Raw genomic sequence first — 15,313 nt, forward strand, 5'->3', positions numbered from 1 at the left:
AACTTGGATTCAGAAGAGTAGGCGCTGACTGCTCTAATTTGATAAGAAAAGGATATGAATGCAATGAACACAAGTGAATACCTGGGCTTACATATTTGTAAGATGTCTGGAGGCACAGAAAAACTATTCATGATGGTTACCTCTTGCAAGGAATCTGGGGGTCTGGTTGTGTGGGAGATTTGCTGTCATTTTTAAATATTTAGACTTTTTAAAAAACACATGTTTGCCTTACTTTCAATAACTAAATAAAAGAGGATTGGATGACACCTTGAGAATGCATTTGATGTATGAAACATCCATGTTTGTTAAACAAATATAATAGGACATCTCTCTTGGAAATCAATTGTGATTTGCAAAGTTGGCCCCCTAAGTTCCTAAGTTTTGTAAAAATTTGAATTCAATCCCATTATACTTTTAAATTTGAGGAGCAGGTGGTTAGTAATCCAGATGTGAGAGGAACTGCATGCCAGCAGTCACTTTCAGTTTTAAAGAGAGAGGCTGATTAATCTCAGTGAGAGGGCCCTTAATGGAGAAGGGTGGACGTGCTGGGGGAGAGAAAGCCGCAGACGCAACTTACAGCTTTTCCTGTCACGCAGGGACACTTGGTCAGCCTCTGCTCCTTTTCCTTTGGCCTCTTAGGGATGCACATTTTTAAAATGATTCTCTGCTACTCTTCTGCACTGAGAATGACTTTTCTTTCTATCCTCTTTGGTATAAGATTTTCAATTATTTCGCCCACCCTTCATCTGACCCAGGTTAGAGTCTATTTCTTCTTCCTAGATCTTCCCACAGTTTTGGCTGTGAGGCCATTGTGGGAGTTCCACAGAAACAGGTTGCAGTCTAGTCTCTGAGCAATTGCTCATATATCCTTTGTGAGTTCCGAGAGTGCTGAGAGCTTTCCAGAGTACTCTGGAGATAACACCCTGGACTTGTCCATGCTCACTTTTGAAACAAAGCAGATGTGCCATAATTAGTGGTTGGTTCCATATTTTTTGGAAGACGTAATTTTTTTTACTGGAAGAATGCACAGAACAGATGCATTCCACTGCAGCAGGCCGAGTGCGGTAACAGGAACATGCACAGAAGTTTATGGGAATGGAGGGGAAGGAGACTGGGAAGGGTACAAAGGAGGAGGATGGATTCTCCAAGAGGAAAGTGGTCCCAGAACAGAATTAGAGAAGGCAGACGTATGAGAGAGTTGAAAACAGCCTCTAATGGAACAGGCCGACTAGGTTAAAAACACACATGTAAGAAGCTCCCGGCGGCCTCTGTACTAACAAGGGATCCTGAGGATATGAGAGTGATGAGGATGTTTTCCATTCCTTCCCTTCTGCTAAGTCACTTCCTTTGGACGGAGAGAGATCTGGCTCTAAGGTACAGTTCCTACACTCACCAGGTGTGTGTCAATATGGAAATCTCTCCCTTTCTAGAGACCCCACTTCCTCATCAGCAAACTGTAAATATTTAGCACTAGTTTCACAAAATCTTGTGTCTGGCACGTAGTAGTTGCTCAATAAATATGAGTTTCCTTTATTCCTCCCGAATTCCTTTAGTGTAAGTACTACTTGTTCGTTCACTTGGCATTGAAAGTCTTCAGTGTTTTGAACCACTCATCATACAAACGTGACTTTCTAACATCTCTGAATGCTAGACTTTGACTTTAATAATAGAAACGACTAATAATATCCTAGCAAGACACTCCTAACTCAGAGTTCCAGATCCTTCTATCATATGTACCCTGTGATGCAGCTGGCCTAGGACCACTATGGTCCCCAAGAGACAGATGCAGAAATGGAGGCCAAGGTCCAAGTGGCTTGAAAGGCCACTAAGTTAGGGACCAACTAGCCAGGCCTCAACCCACTGACTCTCTTGCCTGAGGTGGCTACAGTCCTTGTCCGGCAGGTCATTAAACATCAGAATCACAGGGTTCTTCCTTTTCAAATGTTCTTACTTTTTTGCCTGGGGAAACCTATTCATTTTTAGGGTCCATCTTTTTTGTGTGTGTGTAAGACAGGGTCTTGCACTCTTACCCAGGCTGGAGTTCAGTGGTGTGATCTCAGCTCACCGCAACCTCGACCTCGTGGGCTCAAGTGATCCTCCCACTTCAGCCTCCTGAGTAGCTGGGACTACAGGCACACACCACCATGCATGGCTATTTTTTTTTTTTTCATTTTTGTAGAGATAGGGTTTGTTCATGTTGCCCAGGCTGGTCTTGAACTCCCAGGTTCAAGCAATCCTCCTTCTTCAGGCTCCCAAAGTGCTGGGATTACAGGCATGAGCCTAGGGTCCATCTTAAGACTTCTGTATTTCAGAATTCTTCCAACATCAGTTTGATGGGTGTGTGTGTGTGTCTGTGTGTGTGAATGTGTGTGGAGAGAGAAAACGTGTGTGATCTGAATGTACTGGCATTTGTGTAGGACACACTTTGGGGATTCTGGCTATGCCTATATAACAATTTCTCCTTTGTGGGAAGAAAGCAAGGGTAACAGGCTGTGACTGTGCGTTTTGTTCTTCAGCAAGGAAGAGCCAAGCACTGCATGACTCTCATAGAAGATGGACTTTGCAGACTGCAAAAGGGGAAAGGAAAGGGGCGTGTGATGTTTGTAGGTGCCCTGGGAGAAAGTCCCTCTTTGCCTAGAAATTATTTAGACATCCCTTTATAATGCTTCTGGAAGAAAAGAAAGAAAAATCTATTTGCTGAATGAGATAAGGATGCTTTTCATTGAGTGTCAGTATTGAGCCAGCCCCAACTGAAGTGCGAATTGTACTTGGATGTCACTGTGGACCCACCCCCTCAGTCCTAGTAAAACCAACACAAGGGGTTGGGACTCTCTTCGTGCCCTACTTGAAATGGTTGCTGGTTGTTGAACTGGCCTTTGGTGGCTGGCACCCATCTGCTATTGTCCCTAGAAGAGGTAAGTATGGTTCTGGGTCCTTGGCTGCTTGGGGCAGGGATCACTGAGGATGAGATCCAGATGTTCCTTGTCACCGATGCTGTAGGAATTAAAGTCTTTATAGCCCCTTAGTCCTGACATTTCCATCTCCTTGAGCTGAAAATAATCAAATTGAGGCTGACAGGGGAGTCTCCCCAGGCTGCGGAGTTCCTGTGAGTGAGCCTCTTCCATCTGGGGGACACCTGCACACCCGCCAAGTGCTCTGACCTGGGGACAGTGACAGTGTTGTGGTGAGGGGGACCCAGACCTGCCCTTCAGGAGCCTACCTTCTGTTTGGGGCCCAGGTAGATGGCTTGCTGGGGAGGGCCACCGTCCTGGGGCCGGATAGGGTGGAGGGTCAGGAGAGGCCTCACAGGGAAGACTTATGCTACAGAGGGGTTATTTTCCTCAGGACTTAACAGGAATAAAACACCTAAGCTAAGTTTTAAAGTAAAGCCGGGTGCTCACGCCTGTAATCCCAGAACTTTGGGAGGCCGAGGTGGGAGGATTGCTTGAGCCCAGGAGTTCGAGACCAGCCTGGGCAACACGGCTGGATCCTGAAAGTTAGGAAAGTTAGGCTGAGAGGGTCGAAGCCCAGCCCTCTTCGTGCTCAGGCCACCCCTGTGCCCTGGATGGGGCTGCCTGGGGCCGGGGGGAGGGTCTGGAGTGGGCAGCAGTGGACGAGCTGGGGCCAAGGTGAGCCCAAACCTTCTTGCACGCCTCTCTCTGGACCTGGCCCCGCTATGGCAATGATTTCCAGTGCCTACAGGGGCAGGGCTGGAAGCACAGAGAGGTGCGGTGGGGGACCGCGCCCCTTGTCGGCGTCAGGTGTGGGGTGCAGGAGGCCTTTGCAATTTCACAGCGTTTATGATTTATAGCCAGGGAAAGTGAGTCGGAGTGGTCACTAAAGAGTAGATTAATGATTCCATCATCACACATCTTAGGTTTTTAGCTTTCTGGAAACGAATGTTCTTTCCTTTACAACACGACGGCTGGCCTTCTCTGTGAACGGCTGGCCTTCTCTGTGAATGGCGGGCCTCCGAGCGTTTCCTCTGGAGCTGGTTTCTGGTGCTGGTGCGCCTGTGAGATAGGTGGAGGGGCTCTGCGGCTGATCTACAGCTTCCAGAAGCAGACCTGTGTGTTTTTCCATTGGATGTGACGTTCCATAACTAAGGGATTAGTGGACCCTTTATTGTTCTCAGTCTTCCTAAAATAATGAGAGGAATTCCTCCTAGACTCTAGAAGATGCTTTAGAATGAGCTAGAGAGATTTTAAAAAATAATCTTGATGAGGCTTTACAAAAAGAAAGATCAATGGCCAGGGCTTATGTGCCATGTAAATTGACTTGAGACAAGCTAGCCAACAGCCATACTCATTCAAAGATGAATAAAGAGAAAAAGAAAATACACTGTGTGTCCTGGGAAGAACTTATGGGGCTTAATGGAAATTAGGAATTACCCTGATAACTAAGAGAAGGTTTACTGATAAGATTATAAAATAAAATCTCAGAGGAAAAAAAATAACTTATCTTTGGAAAAACACAAGAAACCATGAATAAAATGCATTAAAAATTCCTATAAGTACTGTAGCACTAAAATTTTAATTAGAAAATTGGCAGAGCAGTGTGCTGGCAAAAAAAAAAATTAATTAGCAATTAATTACATGCTTCTAACTTAATCTACATTTAATTTCTAATTAAAATTAGGAAAAAAATGCCCACAAATATATCAAGCTAATTTTAGCCCCCTATCTGCCGGAGAGCATGTACAGGGCTTTGAAGTAAACAAATTCTGCTTGCAGCCAACTTATCGTGTAAATTTGAATTCAAGAAAATAATATTTACATGCATGCAAGAGCCTGAATAGTTTTTTATCTCCAAGCTCTCCCTGAAGCTTTCATAACTAGCTGATGAATGCATCAAGGAAATGCCAGAGAAGCCGTGGTGAAGGTTCAGTGATGTAAGTGAGTAATCAGAGTGTCCCTGAGCCTCCCCTCCACCCCCCTCTCCTAAATCTACTAATTTACCTCCTCCAAGCCTCTTATGTCCACCTCTACCCACTCCCCGACTCCAAATCCAAGCTGCAAACTGCTAGATTTTTGAGACTTCTGACTAGTCTCCACGGTCTTTCTCTGACTTCAGTTGGGGAAGAGAAGAGTAACACACAGGCGTGAACCCATCACTCCAGCCTGGAATGCCTCTGGGGCTCCCCTTCCAGCCCTGGGGTGGGAGCTCCCCTCCAGGTCTTGTTTATCCTTGGTGCTTCTGCTATCTCCAGTGTTCTCCCTGACCCCTGTCCCCTCCCTCCACAGCAGCCATTTCCCTGGGGAAACCTCTCTGCCCACACACAGCCCATGCCAGTCTCCACTCTTCCAGCAGCTGGCACTGGGCCAAGTGGTCATGCATCTGAACCATGGCCATCCTCCTCATCTGTCCCCGGGCATGGGGAGCAGTCTGCTCATCATCCTAGCCTTAATGTAGCCCTTGGTCAGTATGTAGTACCTGTTCAGTGGTGTTTGTTGAAGGAATGAATGAATCCTGCAGTGCTGTGTTGCAGTTGTCCACAGGCTTCCCAGGACTCCACCCCGCTGGGCCTGCGTTTTGCTGTTCCTTGAGTTCTCTGCATGGATTGAGTGTGCACCAATGCTGTGGGACACACCAGCCACACTGAGGTCTGGCGGGCAGTTTGGGGATGAGCAGGTCCCATCTTGACCTCATCCTTCAGTTGGAGGGCTACCAGCGGCGTGAAGTTTTCTCTAAAATCCCGGGGTTGGGGTGGGGAAGGTCTGATTTCTTTCCTGCTCCCTTGGAGCTTTCTGCAAAGCCTCAGTATAATACTGCTCACTGAATTGTATATATTTTAATGTGAATTTGTGCCTCATTTTACTGCCCCCTGCTTTGTACCACCCTTCAGGGGTATACGCAGACACCAAGGGGATGCAGAGAGGGCTGCAGCGGCCTTTCTGGAGAGAGAGAAGGCAGCTGAAGCTGAGGGCCAGCTGGGGCAGCAGAGTGGGGCTCTAATCTGTCTCTGCAGAGTCGTCCCCTGTTCAGCCTGCAGGGCAGGGAGGCTGCAGAACATTCTTTTCCAGGAGGGAGGTAGGTTTATTGACCTTCAGGTTCCTGGAACTCTGTGATAGATCCCACAGGCTGGAAAGTGTGGTGACTTGCCCTCAGGGTGCTTGCAACTTAGAGAGAATGGGGAGGAGGAGAGGATCCCTTGTGCTCTAGAAGGCTATTAACATTTCTGTCAAATGCTCTGGTAGAGGCAGGTTCAGAGGTCCAGGAGCACAGAGAGGAGGAATACTTGACCTCTCACTATACGGGCTGGCTGGGGAGGCTTTGTGGAGGACACGGCACAAGGCCAAGAAAGAGAGAGATGAGAAGAGACAAAGGCCCCAGCAAAGGTGGAGGAGCCAGGGAGTAGTCCTATGTTGGGAGCACAGTGTCCCAGAGAGTGGCAGGAGGTGACTCCGGGTTGCAGCAGATAAGTTGGGGCCTTTAGTGCTGGCCTAAGGAGGCTGAACTTTCTTCTGTGAGTAGAAGAGGAACAGGTGAAGATATTCTACCTGATGATGGAGTAATGGCTGCATCAAAGAGAGGAGACCTGCGGAGAACCATAATGAGTTCGTGCGCGAGGGTGGTCGAGGGCAGGACCCTAGGGCAGGGAAGAGCTTTGGGGAGCACAGCAAAGGCTCCCCCTCACTCTAGAGTGAATGACTTGGGAGGAGGAGGAGGCTACGCTGAGCAGATGCTGCAGTCTGAGCTCAGCCCCTCCCCTTGCCAAAAGACAAATGAAACTTCTATGACTTCATCTTACTCAGAGACTCTGAATCTTTCAGGAGTAGTAGACACAAATTTTCCCCCGTCTGTCCCTGTGCCTTTCATACAGATGCAAAAACATGAATCCAATTCGTGCTTGAGAAAGGTTTGTTCAAGGAGCAGACAGATCCTATAACTTGCAAAATTGATGAGTTTGGGCTGACATCACTGGGTTGCTGCTCTGAGAGTTCTAGAAATGCTATAAAAAGACAGCTTAGAAAAATGGTGGAAACAGGCTCTGGAGCAAGCCTTGCCTGAGTTCAATTCCCAGCTCTCCCACTTAGCAATTGTGTGACCTTGGGCAGTTACTTAGCCTCTGAGTGCTTCAGCTCTTTCGTGTATACAGAGCAACATAATAGTATCTGTCTCCTACAGTTGGTTCAGTGATTAGAGCTGGGCCTAATCAGCACTGTGTATAGAAGTTGGTTTTTACGTTTGTTTGCTATTGCTGTAGAATTCAAACAGTTCAATATCAACAAAACCAAGGTAACAAAGGGGAATTGAAAAGAAAATAATTTAATCATAAATCCAGGCACAAAGCTTGTATATAAAATTAAACATGAAAAAAAGCCTTGGCTAGTAAAAACAGAGTTTCTGGCAGAAGCATTATTTTCCATTGTAAATACCATGGTTATTAAGTCCTTGTGTGATTTTTTGGCATCTTTTCATTTTTGGAAGATATTTTTAATAGTTTTGTTTCCTTCTGACTACCCTTACATGACTTCATAGTGCTATGTAGGGGAAATTATGGGAGTAGAGAGGCCTTAATATAGAATATTAAATGCATGGTCTCAGAGTGTTTTAACAATGTTGTCACGGGAATACTCAGAATGCTGTTTCTAGTGAGTTTTTGCCACACTTACAAGTTGTGACACTTTCCAAGCAAAATATTACATTTTAGAAAGTCATAAGGAAGGAGTCATGATCTGGATTATATTTTACATTATATTATATGTGTCTTTTCTTTTTATAATTTTATTTACTAACTCTGACTCTTATAATAAAGAAATTTTAGCACACAGTGAATATCTGGCATATTTGGAAGGGTGCATTTGGTAAGCCATTTTGGACTACGCAGAGCAGGGGTCTGCAACCTGTGGGCTCATACTGGTCTGTGGCCTGTTAGGAACTGGGATGCACATCATGGGGTGAGTGTTGAGTGAGCATTGCCACCTGAGCTCTGCTTCCTGTCAGATCAGTAGTGGCGTTAGATTCTCAGAGGAGCATGAACCCTGTTGTGAACTGCACATATGAGGGATCTAGGTTGCACGTTCCTTATGAGGATCTAACTAATGCCTGATGATCTGAGGTGGAACTGTTTCATCCTGACCCATACACCCTGCCCGTGGAAAATTGTCTTCCATGAAACTGGTCCCTGGTGGCAAAAAGGTTGGGGACTGCTGACTTAGTGTAATTGTGACATAAACAAAGAACATTATTCCTATGATTTTATTTAAAATATCTGGCTCTCATATTACTATGAATATGATCTATTCAGACTATGAAAGAGTTAAGGTTAACATGAGATTGAAAATTTACTTCATTTTAAAATTTGGCTATGTTTACCTGCTTTCTATGAAAAAACTCAGATTAACCAGATATATGATTCCAAATATCTAGGCAATGCCCTTAGGTATGCAAAAGTCGATTTTTGTAATTGCCCTACTCTTGGTTGGAACTGTATAGACACGTCTTTGCCTTGTCTACAGTCCCACCCAGTGGCAATGTTATTTATTTTATTTTATTTTATTTTTGAGACAGAGTCTCACTCTGTCATCCAGGCTGGAGTGCAGTGGCACGATCTTGGCTCACTGCAACCTCTGCCTCCCAGGTTCAAGCAATTCTCGTGCCTCAGCCTCCAAGTAGCTGGGATTACAGGTGAGCACCACCATGCCCGGCTAATCTTTGTATTTTTGGTAGTGGCAGAGTTTCACTATGTTGCCCAGGCTGGTCTCAAACTCCTGGACTCAAGTGATCCACCCGCCTCAGACTCCCAAAGTGCTGGGATTACAGTTGTGAGCCATGGTGCCTGGTCCCACTGTCAATTTTAAAGGGCTGTAAGTCCTCTCAGGCAAGCACTATGCTGAAAGTTTTGTTGCCAATGCTATTGTTAATCTATTTTTCACCAATCTGATCTGCTCCATTAGCTTCAAAAGACACCTTTTCATTTGTTTGCGTTTGTCTTTGATGGCCTTCTGCCTGCCACAAGCAATCCTTTAGAATATGGGCCCGTGCTTGGCTTTTCTACACAAACACGAACAATCTTAAATTACTGGGAGACATTCATCGCCTCCTGCCAACTAGAGAGAGAAGAGGCGCCTCCTGGTGAGAGGTGGACCTTGAGCTCCTCCCGGCCTTCCTTGGGCCTTGGTCCAGGAGGTTATGGGAAGAAACTGGTTTAAAGCTGACCTCATGGGTTCGCTATTCTTATGTAACACTTAGGAAGGGCAGAGACCCACGCGGTTCAGTCCCAGAGCAATGTTGTGGTCAACAGAACACAGTCCAGCTACCAAGAGTTATTTCAAAATAATTCAAGTTCTTTGTTTATATTTCTTTTAATAAAAGAAAAAAGACAAAAAAAGGAAAGGATGGCCGAGCTGGAAACCTGGCTTTAAGTCCCCTTTGTTTCCCCTCAGGGGTCCTGAGGTCAGGTGGGCGCCTGCTTGGAAACCTCTCCACCCCTCCAAACACCCCTTTCCTCCCTGAGTGTTCATTTGTTGATCCAGATTCTGAATAAATGAAGTTGCACAGACCTGGCAGAAAGGAAACTGCCTGGAGGCCAGGGCTGAGGGGAGGCCCAGAGCAGAGCAGGTGCTCGACCTGCAGTGAGCAGGGAGGGCAGACTGGGGACGCTTACCTCCCAGAAAGACTCTGCTCCCCTCAACCCTGAGACTCCAGGCTCCCCTGTTCCGCCCTCCTGGAGACCCTGCCGGTCTTCCCCGCGGGGCTCCCTGGAAGCTCGAAGCTCGAGGAAGGGGCGGGCTGCGTCCTCAGGACCTTTCTCAGCAGCCACAGCAGCACATCCCAGCACCTCCTCCAGGAGCCCCGCCACCTCCTGCCACCCGGGCTTTCCCCGGGCTTTCCCCATAGCACAGCGTCCCCTCGTCCCCTCAGGGCTGAAACAGTTGTCCCCGCAGACAGTGCAAAAGGGAAGCCTGTTGCGTTTCCATGCAAGCTGTAGGGCTCTTAGAGCTGCTGGGGGAGGAAAAGAAAGAAGAAGAAGAAATACAGTAAGTATGATGTGGGTACAAAGAAACCAACATGGAGCTTCTGTGGGCCTAGACAGGAGCCCCGGGACAAGTGCACTGGGCCTGCGTCATCGCCAGGCTTCTGCGGGCTCCAGACCCTTCAGAGGACCCCCTCCCCACCCACCTCCCACCCGCGGCCCTCCCGAGTCTCCCTTCACCCCCCTCCTAACCACCGAAGCCCTCCCGAGGCCCCTGGGCTCGTGCTCCTCTGAGTTGCCTGCAGCTGAATCCAGGTGCGGCCTGGGGCTAGTTTCCGGGAGTCGTTCCCAACCAAGGGGAAGAAGGCCTTTCGTGAGCATCTAACGAGTACATCCTCACTTCGTCTTCTCATTCTGTTCACCCAGCGCCTGTGACCTGGACCCAGTCCGCGGCGCACAGACCCCGGCTCTGGGCACCCCTGGTGAGGGCCTTCTGCACCACAGCTCCGCACAGCACCAGCCAGCTCGCTCCTGCAGCTTCAGTTCTTTTGTTGCAGTCCTGACGGGTCAGTCACCTGAGCATCCATGCTGCCAGGTGACAAACCCAGGCATGCAGAGATGTAATCCTTTACCCAGGGTGACACGATGTGGAGCTGAATCCAAGTCTGGGAGTCTGGTGACCGTGTCTGGGCTCTAACCATGCAACCGCCTCACAGTGAAACAAATTGGGGACTGGCCTTTTCCTGAGTGGCCTTAGGAAGGTGCAGTGGCCTGCAGCCTCCTGTCCCATCCCCGCCATTGACAAGTACATCGATGTCCCACAGCTGTGCCACTAGAGGCTGTTTGACTGTGGTAGTTCACATGTATCTGCTTAGTCCTCTTTTGCCAGACTGTGTGCTTTGTGTGCCAGTTCCAATTTAAGTAAAAATCTGGACATTCTTGGTTATCCCACGTGGAGTAAGGACTGAGCAAACTCACATCCATCACCCTGGCCAGGGCCTGAGAGCAGCAGCCTCTCGGCCAGGGGCTCTGTTAGGAGGACTCTGGGCGTGGGGGGAAGGGAGGGAGAAGCCCTGTTACTAAGAGTTAAGGACCAAACAGTCAGCAGGCCCAGGAACCCCAGCGGAGCTCCACCGTAAGTGAATGTCTAGTTCGACTATATTTTCTTGTAGAATCATTAACTCCAAAAAAATTGAACTGAATCATGTACGATTCACAAACACACGACTTTACCATCTCACCAGAAACACTCTTACCACAAGGACGCTAAGTCGGTTCTGTAAAATGTGGGCTACACGATGCACCGCACAGCCTTGCAGGCTCCTGTTTTTCTTTCTTTTTCTCTTTCTTAGGATTAGAATGAGTACATGTAAAGTGCTTAGTGTAGGAGGTGGCAGAGAGAGTAGATACTCAATAAATAACAGCAATCATAAGTGTACAAAGTGGGCCATGTGCCTGGCATTGCCCCTCACCCCTGCCTCCCCTTTTAAGCAGCCTGTTGAGCACTTGGTAATTCCTCACTTGAAAGAGATTACAAAGAGGTTTGTTTGGTTTATATTTAAATTTTTTTTTATTGTGGTAAGATGCACATAACATAAAATTTGTACATTCACATTGTTGTACAACCTCATCACCATCTATCTCCAGAACTTTTTCATCATCTCAGACAGAAACTCTGTCCTCATTAAACACAGACTCCCCATTCCCTCCTTCTCTCCCATCCCTATCTCCTGGTAACCACCATTCTACTTTCTGTCTCTCTGAGTTTGAGTACTCTAGGTATAGGCTATAAAGAGGTTTGATCAACACAAACCATAATAAACCTTAAACCTATAGAATTTAATTAAAGGGTTGGTTTCTCCCATGTCTTCACACAGCTATCACCCTTCACAAAAGTTTCTAAATCAAAGAAGGAAAGTAGGGACTCCTTGTCTTGGGTCTGCAAGACTTTCCCAGCCGTGAGATTGCTCACTGGCCAACCTTGAGCCTCTTAGCTTCAGATCTTCCACTGCTCCACTGTTTCCTCCCAGCTCTTGCTGCTCATCCAGATGCTGCAGAATCAGCCACTTCCCAAACTTGGTCCCACTGGGAAAAGGTGCTCAGTTTTTCCCAGCCTTGCTACCATTTGTTTTTTCTGTTATTCCTCCCACAGGACATAAGCCTGTACTCTCTGGGTAACAGAATGTTCTTTTACATTGTCCTCAGTTAAACCCTGGTCAACCAGTGCTTCCCTGAAAGTGACCAATTAATTCATCCAAGGACCAACTATCAGAAATAAACTTGCTAGAAATCATCATTTATGATTCAATTTCCAAGCAAATCAGGAATTGTGGATCAAGAGTGTGTCCGAAGTGTGATGTTGAATTGTTACAGTCGGGTCAGACCTCTCATCTGATACCTGCTGTAATATTATTCCTAGTATTTGCCTGAGAATGGAAGCTTTCCACTTAGTTACAGGAGTCAGACTTCCACCTCCTCCCGTACTTTGTAGCAAAGGCAGAAAGAAAGAAGGAGGAAGAAAGGAAGAAGGAAAAGAAGGAAGGAAGAAAAAAAGATGCCCTATGGCAAAATCCAGTGACGAGATTTCCATTTTTGGCAATAGCCAGAAAAACCAAACCAGTGTAGAACATCTAACAATGCTGGATAGAATATTTAAAATAAATCTTTAAAAATGCGTTGTTAATCATATGTGAAAATAAAGAATGTCTGAAAAGCCTGGAAGTGATGAAGAGGTTCAAAGCTGGAAACAGTAAGTGAAACTGGAAAGATAAGCAATTGTCATCCAGTTTTTGTCCTGGGAGTAGGGCGGAGGACAGGCAATCAATATCCTCTTTAGAGGGAGGGATCTGAAGCTGGGCTTTTTACAGCAGCTGGATCTAGAGCTGGGATGTGCAAACTACAACCTGTAAGCCAAACGCAGCCTACTACCTGATTTTGTAAAGTTTCATTGAAACGCAGCCATGTCTTTCCTTATCATATTATCTGTAGTTGCTTTTGCAAAACGAGGGCAGAGTTGAATAGTTGCAGCCGTATGGACCACAGAAGAGAATAAATTTACTACCTGGCCCTCTATAGAAAAAGTTGACTGTGATTCTTGAGTAACAGAGTAGGAAAAGACACTTGCCTGATTTGGTTTTGGTTTTGAGTGGAGGGAGGGAATAAAGGGAAAAAACAATCAATCCTTAGAATCAAAAAGTTCAATAAAACTGAGAGAAGACATTACAAACAAACCAAACCAATGCCCAAAGTGAAAGAAGGCACAATTACAAATAGAATTATAATTCTATTTATAATAATAGAAAGGTAATAAAATAGAATATATTGAACAACTTTACGACAATCAATCTGGAATCAGGTGAAGTAGAAATATTTACAGGAAATATAAATTACCAAAACTGACTCCAGAAGAAATAGTAAGCCTGAATCATCCTATGTTTATGAAAAACGTGAATCTGTAGTTAAAAAATATCTGTCCTTAAGGAGAACACCAGGCTCAGTTAGTTTTTTTTTTTTTTTTTTGAGACAGAGTCTGGCTCTGTCACCCAGGCTGGAGTGCAATGGCTGGATCTCAGCTCACTGCAAGCTCCGCCTCCCGGGTTCACGCCATTCTCCTGCCTCAGCCTCCCGAGTAGCTGGGACTGCAGGTGCCGCCACCTAGCCCGGCTAGTTTTTTGTATTTTTTAGTAGAGATGGGGTTTCACCGTGTTAGCCAGGATGGTCTTGATCTCCTGACCTCGTGATCCGCCCGTCTCGGCCTCCCAAAGTGCTGGGATTACAGGCTTGAGCCACCGCGCCCGGCCCGCCTCAGTTAGTTTTGTGTGCCAGTTTGAATTCTCAGAGCTGAAAATTCCAATCTTACATAAAGTCTTTGAGAGTTTTACAGTAAGACTAGAGAACCAATTCATATAACAAAATCAACTCAAAATGGATGAAAAATCTAAACGTAAGACCTGAAAGAGTAACACTTCTGTTTAAACTTAACTTTAAATGGTCACACATTTAAATAGTGGCTACCATACTGGACAATCCCGCTCTAAAATCTAGAGGAAATGGGACAACTTCTTGCCATTGGTATTTTGTTGCCATTGCTTTTTGATATAACCCCAAAACACAGGCAACAAAAGCAAAAATAAACAATTGAAATTATCAAGTTAAAAAGCTTCTGCACAGGAAAGGGAACCATCAACAGAGTGAGGAAACAACCTGCAGAATGGGAGAAAATATCTGTGAACCATACATCTGTTAAGGAGTTAATATAAAAATATATAAGCACCTGAAAGAACTCAATAGCAAGGAAACAAGTAATCCAATTTTAAAAATTGGGTGAAGGACCTGAAAAGACATTTCTCAAAAGATGGCATACAAATGGCCAATGGGTTTATTAAAAAAATGCTCAACATCATTGATCATCAGGGAATGCAAATTAAAGCCAGGATGAGATATTACCTCACATCTGTTTGGATGGCTATTATAAAAAATATAAGAGATTAAAGAATGTTGTTGAGGATGTGTGGAAAAGGAAACCCTTGTAAACTGTTGGTGGGAATTTAAATTAATACAGTCATTTTGGAAAACAGTATGGAGGTTCCTCAAAAAGTTAAAAACAGATCCGGGCACGGTGGATCATGCCTGTAATCCCAGCACATTGGGAGGCCGAGGCGGGTGGATCATGAGGTCAGGAGCTCGAGACCAGCCTGGCCAATGTGGTGAAACCCTGTCTGTACTAAAAATACAAAAATTAGCTGGGCATGGTAGTCCTAACTGCTGGGGAGGCTGAGGCAGGAGAATTGCTTGAACCCGGGAGGCAGAGGTTGCAGTGAGCCGAGATCGCGCCACTGCACTCTAGCCTGGGTGACAGAGCAAGACTCCATTTCAAAAAAAAAAAAAAAAGTTAAAAACAGAACTACCATATGGTCGAGCCATTACGTTTGTGGATATATATCCAAAGGAAATGAAATACTTACATTGAAGAGGTATCTGCACTCCCATGTTCACTGCAGCATTATTATCCATAACTAAGATATGGAAACAACCTAACTGTCCATCAACAAATAAATGAATAAGAAAAATATGGTATATATACACAACAAAATACTATTCAGTATTAAGAAAGAAAGAAATCCTGTCATTTTCAAGAAGGATAAACCTGGATCACATTATGCTAAGTGAAATAAACCAGGCATAGAAAGACAAATGCTACAAGGTCTCACTTATATGTGGAATCTAAAAGAGTTGAACTCACAGAAGCAGAGAGGTGGTTACCAGGGGCTGGAGAGTAGGAGACAGGGAAGATATTGGTTAAAGAATGTAGAATTTCAGTTAGACAGGAGGAATAAGTCAGAATTCTATTGTGCAACATGGTGATTATAGGAAACAACAATGTATTATATGCTT

The 15,313-nt window shown here is 45.6% G+C and overlaps 1 pseudogene; it reads right to left on the bottom strand.

Moving 5' to 3' along the window:
* Nucleotides 1-2,906: 2,906 nt before the first annotated feature.
* Nucleotides 2,907-10,506, bottom strand: LOC105538692 (annotated as a pseudogene).
* Between the last annotated feature and the right edge of the window lie 4,807 nt (nt 10,507-15,313).

Source organism: Mandrillus leucophaeus, unplaced genomic scaffold (genome assembly GCF_000951045.1).
Source record: "Mandrillus leucophaeus isolate KB7577 unplaced genomic scaffold, Mleu.le_1.0 Scaffold197, whole genome shotgun sequence".
NCBI classification, from domain to species: domain Eukaryota; kingdom Metazoa; phylum Chordata; class Mammalia; order Primates; family Cercopithecidae; genus Mandrillus; species Mandrillus leucophaeus.